Source organism: Maylandia zebra, linkage group LG6 (genome assembly GCF_041146795.1).
Source record: "Maylandia zebra isolate NMK-2024a linkage group LG6, Mzebra_GT3a, whole genome shotgun sequence".
Classification (NCBI taxonomy): domain Eukaryota; kingdom Metazoa; phylum Chordata; class Actinopteri; order Cichliformes; family Cichlidae; genus Maylandia; species Maylandia zebra.
The window spans coordinates 17,529,437-17,537,798 of record NC_135172.1 but is presented as its reverse complement, the minus strand read 5'-3'; the positions used below and the strand labels follow the sequence as shown (position 1 = coordinate 17,537,798).

At 39.4% G+C, this 8,362-nt stretch overlaps 1 long non-coding RNA gene across 1 annotated transcript; it reads right to left on the bottom strand.

The window, feature by feature from the left end:
* Positions 1-6,136: 6,136 nt before the first annotated feature.
* Positions 6,137-7,605, bottom strand: LOC143418982 (uncharacterized). The gene is made up of 2 exons (XR_013098928.1): positions 6,673-7,605; positions 6,137-6,242 (listed from the first exon to the last, which is right to left on the bottom strand). It is a non-coding gene; the product is annotated as an uncharacterized LOC143418982 (long non-coding RNA).
* Positions 7,606-8,362: the final 757 nt, after the last annotated feature.

Genomic DNA, 8,362 nt, shown 5'->3' with positions numbered 1-8,362 from the left:
TGCATAAAATATGCAGGCTTGCTTCTTGTTCAGATTCTGAAACATCTGACGTAACAATGTGGGATCAATAGCAGGGGGTTCCCTGATGGCTCTGACTTCTGTTGAAGCATCAGCCTGACGGCTGTAGTCGGGCACATCTTCCTGTTCATTTTCATTGTCTCGCTCTCTTTCTTGTTCGACAAGTGGCAACCTTACGAGATCTGATTCAGGTGCCAGATTACACCATTCGTCAGTCACACCTCTGTTCTGCTCATATTCCTCAACAGCGCTCTCGATCTCCTCACTGTTTTTCTCATATTTTTCTCTGTTTCTTTTGACAATGTGTTGCACGTACTCAAGATGGTCAGTACCTGGTAGCTGTACACAGCCAGCACCATAGAAAGCCTGATAGGTTGGCAACGATGGTGTTTTCAGTTCGTGGTCTGAACGATGAGGAAGGTACAGTTTAAGCAGTCTTCCGTAATATTGCTCTGGATGTTTTTCTTGTGAGCAGCGGTGAAATCTGATGATAGCAGGCTTATTGTTTTTGCGCCTTTGCACAAACCCCATCTCATTGAGAAGGGGCAAAACATCTTTACCTTTTTTCTGTTGGCCATAGACAATCCTGCAAGTAGCAGCAAAGTCTGCCATGCACATCTCCTCATACTCTGGTGTTTCAGGTCTGGCTTTGTATTTGTCATTCAAAGATGTCATCCAAACATTGGAAGACTCAGGTGTTGTGTTGTCCAGAACTGACAGGGGACGACTCATTTTCACAGGATTATCATCAGTTGGAATGAATATTACAGCACGTGAGCATTGCTTCATGTGAAGACCACATGCACGAGCAACACATTCTTGTGCACTGATCTCTCGCTTCTTTGAATATGCCTGCATGACGGCTCTCATTTCATCGCACTCATTTACACTGTCCTTATGGGAGTTCTCAATGACAGTTTTCAGGTACTCAGATAGCCCGCCCTCTTTTTTTGATATATATTTCATTAAATAATTTGCAGCACCAAAAGCATCTAAAACAAAGCTTATGTCGATATTACTGTTCCAGGCTTCAAGCAGATGTGGATTATAGCCGTTTATCCAAGAGTCTTTTGGATCACGCTTTAGTATGATCGTACTCCTCATGTTCATTTTATTCAGGTATCTCTCATATTCTGCATGTGTCAACTTGCATCTTTCCAAGAGCTGCTCTAAACTCATGGAAGCAGTTTCAGGTTCATTCAGCAGCTGGTTCAGTGGTCTGAGCTTGTTCTTTGCCGTTTCTACTTCCAGTGCATCATCCTCACTGGGTCTTGTGATCATTGTCTCATTGCAGGGTGGTTTGGGAAAACCAAAACGGCACCCGGAGCTTAAACTCCTAAAGCACGTCTTTGTGTGGTTCTTACTGTGTTTTTGCACTTCTGTTACTTTTTTGTACAGTTCAGGTTGTTTATGTGGATCAGGCAGCTGAGCTGTGATGTATTTGTTTATAAAATCAAGAACAGTTTGCTCATCATCCTCCTCAAACACAGGAGCACCTTCTACCCACAGGAGGCAGTGTATGTGTGGGCTTCCTCTGTGCTGAAACTCAACTCTGTAAAAGTAGTCAATGACTTTGCCAAGTGGCTCTGCGGGAGATAAGAGTAAATCTCTGAATAATGCTTCAACTCTCTTGTCAAACATGCGCATTGTTGTGACAGGATTGCTTCTCAGGATGTCACACTTTGCTGACCAGTCGAGTCCTTCAAAATTCACTTGTTCACCTTGCTGCCTTGTTATTGCCTCGATCACTTCAGGCCAGCGCATTTCAGCAGCTGAAAATGTGCAAAAGAACGTGGGAGTTCCCAACTGTCTGATCATGGCAAAAAGATCTCTTGTTGTTTTCTCCCAATAGGCTGGGGTTCCTCTCAGAGGCTGCATGAATCTCACTGCATCTTTATTTCGCACCAGTTTCTCCACCTCATGTTTATCTTGTAACATGCCTGAGGTTATTTTTCTACCATCTCTGGTCAGAGGCTTTGCCTTCCTTAACTGTACTGTCATGCTGGATGTAGCCAAGTGTATTTCAGTCACAAACTGTGCAAAGAATAAATAGTTTGTGTCTTTGGCAAAACGATCATCAATGCAGAAAAGTCTTGATTTGAAATACCCACTGGGGGATACTTTGATCAGCCTTCTTTCATCAAGTGTGTTTTGGCCTGTAGGAAACTGCACAGGGAAGGCCATGGCCTCCAGTTTAGGTGTTTTGAAAAAACTTATTGGATTGTTTCTCTCTGCAGGAGCAACAGAGTAGATTCCTTCACTGAAACATAATATCTCCTCAGCCACATCAGGGGGCTGCAAACAGGACTCGAGTGCAAAACCACCATTAGTCAGTCCATCTTCTTGCTCTGAATCATCTCTCATCTGTTCATGTGATTGTTCACCATCACAGGGTAACATGTCAATATCCTGTTCATTTTTATTTTGTGCTTCACTCAGTGCATTTTTCTCACAGCTGTCAATTTCCATTAAATCAGCCTCATCATAATCGTCCTCATTCATGTTTTCATCATCATCATCATCTTCATCAGGAAGTGTTGGGTCACACAGCTCAGGATCATCTCTGATGCTCACATCCTTATACTGTGGATGAATCTGCTTGAGTTTATGCAGTGCTTGCACAAGTTTAGACCAGCTTACAGTCTGAAACAGCTGATGACCTTTGTAAGACAAGCGTCTCTTCAGTTTTACTCTCATGATCTGAGAATTAATTCTTAATCGAGGCAACGCTTCAACAGTTTCCTGTACCTCTGATGGGACACAGACCACATTTCCTCTAATTGCTCTTTGTCTGCCTTTGGGAAGAGGAATGATCTTGGCAAATGGTATGCACTTGGCTATGAGATGTCTCTCCAGTATGTTGAGATCAGACAGTTCAGGTGGAGTATCAGCAAGATCCAGTTTATTGGCAACAGCAAGCGCTGGCATGGATCCATTTTTAAGATGATTGTGGCAGGTGTGACAAATCCACTCTCTCTTTCTCTCATCGGGAACATTGCACTGCTCATTTCTGCAGTTTTCATCACAAACATGAACAAATCTTCCAGTCAAACATGTTGCAACTACATGTGGGTTTTTGACATACTTTGACCTTGTGCAGGGTCGCACTTGGTTTGGAAATGAAGCCTTGAAGCATACAGTACATGGGTATGATGGTCCAGCTTTGATTTGTGATTTGAACACAGATATGGCCTCGTTGATCACACTGTTGTCACTCTCTTGGGTTTGTCTGTTCACCCATCTGTATTTCCTTTTTATTTTCATTGCACATCTCATGTTGTGCATAATCCTGAATGCAAGATTACTTTGATACCTGTCTCGCATTAGTTGTTTCATTAGTTGTCTGTGTCTTACTCTGAATGCGTTATCACGTGCATAACGCTGAGTCACTCGAGATCTCTGTCTCTCTCTGAATTCAGGGTTTTCTTGATACCTTTTAGTTATATAGTTTTTTTGTTTTTGTCTAAATTCAGCATTGTCACAGTAGCGTCTTTTAATATATTGTTGTTGTTTCTTTCTAACTGTAGCATTCTCAGAAAAACGTTTTTTAACATATTGTTTTTGTTTCTTTCTGAATTCATCATTTTCACAGTAACGTCTTCTAATATATTGCTGTTGTTTCTGTCTGAATTCATCATTTTCACAGTAACGTCTTCTAATATATTGCTGTTGTTTCTGTCTGAATTCATCATTTTCACAGTAACGTCTTCTAATATATTGCTGTTGTTTCTGTCTGAATTCATCATTTTCACAGTAACGTCTTCTAATATATTGCTGTTGTTTCTGTCTGAATTCATCATTTTCACAGTAACGTCTTTTCATATACTGTTGTTGTTTTTGTCTAACTTCAGGATTGTTTTTATATGTCTCGCTTGTGCAAGATTTTTTCTTTTCTTTGTAATCTTTATTTGAAGCATACTTTTGTCGTTCTTTCCTTTTTTGGTTTTCTTTTCTCTGATTTCTGGGTTTCTCTGATGCCATTAATCTTCTTTTCCTTTTTTGCCTTTGTTGTTTATTAACTTTTTTCACTTTTTGTAAAACTATATCAGAAAGGTCACAGGCAGCAACATTTGTTATGGCAGCATTTGATTGACATGAAAAAGCATCACTTGATGGAAGGAAACTTAATTCACTGCATAGTTCTTCAGTTGGTATATTAGGAGGTTCATTCTGATCTTCATATGATGTGAACTGAGTCATGTGGACTTCTTTTTGTTTCACCAGTGGCGTACAAATGGACATTTGACAAAAGATATTTTCAGTCGGATCAGTGGTTGTGTTTCTCCTTGGAGTAGAGGGGTTTGCTTCATCAACAGTTGTATCAGAGTGAGTAGGTGCCACAGCAGTGGCAGCTGTTGGTCTGCAGACTGTGTCTGTGATAGTATCACTCAGGTTGACTGTGCTCATACTGTAGAACTGCACAGGCTTCAGTTCATAGTTACAAGAGGGTGATATCTCCATCATTTCATAAGAATCTTGGAGCCTCTTAATCATGTCACTGAGGAGTGTGAATTTCAGCATCACAGCTGTACCACGATTACGTGACTGTAGTAGTAGAGGAAGACCAATGGGTGTTCTGGGGTGTGGGTCAAAGAAACCATATATGCCTGATGTGGATCTGAACACTGCGATACACAATCCACTCATAATCAGTAAGGCATACTGCACATCTGACAACAGGCAGCTCAGTCCTGCTTCTAAGCTCAGAAAGGTATCTACTGCCTCCTCTGGAGGTTCTTCAAATGTCCCATACCGGGAAGGCTGTGTCATGTTGACATGATACATAGACCTGCGAGCATCAACTTTGTCTGGCAGCTCATCGGTTGCCAAATGAATATTTTTAGGAAATCTTTTCTTGGCCTCTTTGTACATCACATCACCTTTATCCAAGACCAGATTAAGGTCAGCTGTAGTCATGTTTTCATTCTCATGAAGGAAAGCAAGAAATGTGAGTGAGTTACATGTGCACTGCTTGTTTCTGGAGTCTCCATATTTAGGATGAGCCTGGCTGCGAGATGCACAGACATGTATAACAGAGGGCTGGTTTTCAAGGTTCAGTCTTTCTGCATGAGATGGTCCTGCCACATCACTGTGACGGCCTCTTTTCACAATATCAGCATAACCCACCTGTGGGTCACTTGAAACCTCATGTTGGTCTCTGTGGTTTACCAGATGTTCATTAAATTCATGCTGCAATCCAGTCTTCACAGCATCTGCATAGGATATCTGTTGTACATGTGCAGGAACATGTTGACCTGCCTGTTTGACACCATCAGCATTGGTCTTTGCAGACACAAAGTCTTCTGCAGAGCTCTGAGGAAAATCACACTCAGCTTGTTCACATGTTGGTACTTTTTGAAACTCATGGAACTTCTTCCAGCGTTGTTTTGCAGCTTGTGACTTTTTCTGCTTCCTTGGCATTTTTACACAAGTGTTTCTCTTAGTCTTTAGAAAATATGTTTATAAAATAAGAGTGGCACAGAGCAGGAGATGTTTTCTTTGTCTTTATATTTCAGTTTTTATTTCTCAGAAACAGATGTCTTTGTTTGTTTGACAGTTTGTCAGTCAAGAGAATAATATGCACTCTCTTTATTGGCTTGGCACAACTTAGCAGCAAGCGCAAAGTGAAAAACAGCTAGAGAGAAAATTTAGAAGAGAGAACAGACAGAGCAGGAGAAACACGGCTGGGAAATCACAATCAAACCGTGAATTAGAGTTTTCTTTATTTGTTCAGTTTGTTCTCAGGTAGAGGCAATATGCACTCTTTATTGCTTTAATGGCTTGGCATTTTTCAGCAGCAAGCCAAGAGTGAAAAACAGGTAGAGAGAAAATTTAGCAGAGAGAACAGACAGAGCAGGAGAGACACGGCTTTAAATCAAACCGCAGAGTTTTCTTTGTTTGTTCAGTTTGTTCTCAGGTTGAGGCAAAATATGCACTCTTTATTGTTTTATTGGCTTGTGCATTTTTCAGCAGCAAGCCAAAGAGTGAAAAACAGGTAGAGAGAAAATTTAGCAGAGAGAACAGACAGAGCAGGAGAGACACGGCTTTAAATCAAACCGCAATAAGATTCTTGGTTTGGCAAAATTTCTCACAAACCACAGGGTGAAATACAGATGGAAAGAAGGCAGAGACAACAGGTGGAGTAGGACAGAAGATAGAGGGGTTGGGGGGTTGGGATGTGAGATAGAAGACTGGAGATCTGGTCCTTGTTCTTCTTCTGCACACTGTGAACAAAAAACAAGAAAAAAAAATAATTTTAATAAAATTATATCACATGGTAATTGTATGAACTAATTGTGACTACTGAAAAAGGACAAAACAAATATTCAAGCTAAACTGTTGTCGGCTGCCATGTGCAAAAAGTTGCACAATTTGGCACTTTTTAAAAGAATAAATATTTAATTAAATTCAGCAATAATATTTTTAAATACAAATATGATTGAGTGAATTGTTAACTAATCACATGTAATGTGCAAAAATGTACAAAAAAAATATTTTAGCCCAATTGTTAAGCTGAACTTATGTGTATTTATTATAAAAATGTGTTTAAAAGGTCTAGCACAAAGTTTGAACCCATCACTTTAAAGCTTATATTAGTCAGACTCTTTTTTTTTTTATTTTGGTGTACTTCTCTAACAGTATGTGCACACCTACCAGGCAAAGCACAGATGTGAGTCAAGTTCCTGAAAGTGTAAGACGAGAAATAACATGTTAGTTGTCTGTACAGTGTTATCAGACTAACAAAAAAACAAAGCCCACACGACATGATACACTGAACTTATAGTCAGCAGGGTAATTATAGAGTAATATAGCACACCAGCTGATACAGCAGCCATTTTATAATTCAAACTAATTAACTGAAGTATTTATTTAAGTACTTATATAAGGCTACTGTTAGACTGTTACTAGCCTTAGCATCGCTAGCAGGAATGCTAGCGTTAGCACTTCAGTTAGTGTTAGCACTGCTGGTAGAACTAGCACTCTTACTGTTAAAACTGAGGCACAATGGCAATAATAAAGCTCATTTGTTACTTTTGTCTCACTGACCGCCAATAAATATCACAGGAATATCACAGGAATATTCTTTTTGTCAGTTAAAAACTGCTAAGGCTACTGTTGGCACTATAGCTAGCGTTAGCATTGATGCTAGCATTAGCATCGAAGCTAGCATTAGCACTGCTACTAACAGCAAAAGTCATGAAGTACTCTTACTGTTAAAACTGAGGCACAATGGCAATAATAAATCTCATTTGTTACTTTTGTCTCACTGACCGCCAATAAATATCACAGGAATATCACAGGAATATTCTTTTTGTCAGTTAACAACTGCTAAGGCTAGTGTTAGCACTATAGCTAGCATTAGCATTGAAGCTAGCGTTAGCATTGAAGCTAGCGTTAGCATTCCTGCTACTAACAGCAAAAGTCATGAAGTACTCTTACTGTTAAAACTGAGGCACAATGGCAATAATAAATCTCATTTGTTACTTTTGTCTCACTGACCGCCAATAAATATCACAGGAATATCACAGGAATATTCTTTTTGTCAGTTAACAACTGCTAAGGCTAGTGTTAGCACTATAGCTAGCATTAGCACTGCTGCTAACAGCAAAAGTCATAAACCTATATAAATGGTAGCAAAGGTTATTCTTTTTTTGCTTTCTTTATTCTTTGAACTCTGTTGAACTTTAAAAAGACTTGATATGTGAGTTTAAATGTCAAACATGTATTTTTACCATCATAAAATTAAAACAGTGCTGTACTGAATGTATTGTACTTACCACAGCAGAGAGCAAAGCGGAATGACAACCGTTGGTGTAGTGATTAGTTAAAGACCGATGAGGCGTTCAGGTGGTGCTTGGAAATTTGAGCATCAGTTTGAACATCAATAATGAGCATATATATTTCTCTGTCATAGAGAGACAGAGAAAAAAATACACAAGACTCACCAGCATACAAATTGGTACTTTTTCTCTTTATGTCACTCATTCGCTTATACTCAGGAAAGAGGGCAACTGGCATTAAATGAGCAAATAAAAAGTCATCATCTTGAACTGTTTTATGGATTTTATTTTAAGACTACTTTGAGCGTATTTGTGGGGAGATAAACTATACAGACTAAAAACAGAGACATTAAATGAGATTAGATTATTTAAAATGTGGGAAAATACACTACAGACAGGTAGATGCTGTGAGCTTTAATTATCCAGTCAGAAAAGATTATTTTAAAGTCATCAACTGACTCAAACTGCCCAGATCTGAAAAACCTGTGTGGAGAAGACAAGTCCACCAATACACAATCAACTTGAATTTAACAGGGCAATAATTCAGGCCTCTATTCAGTTAG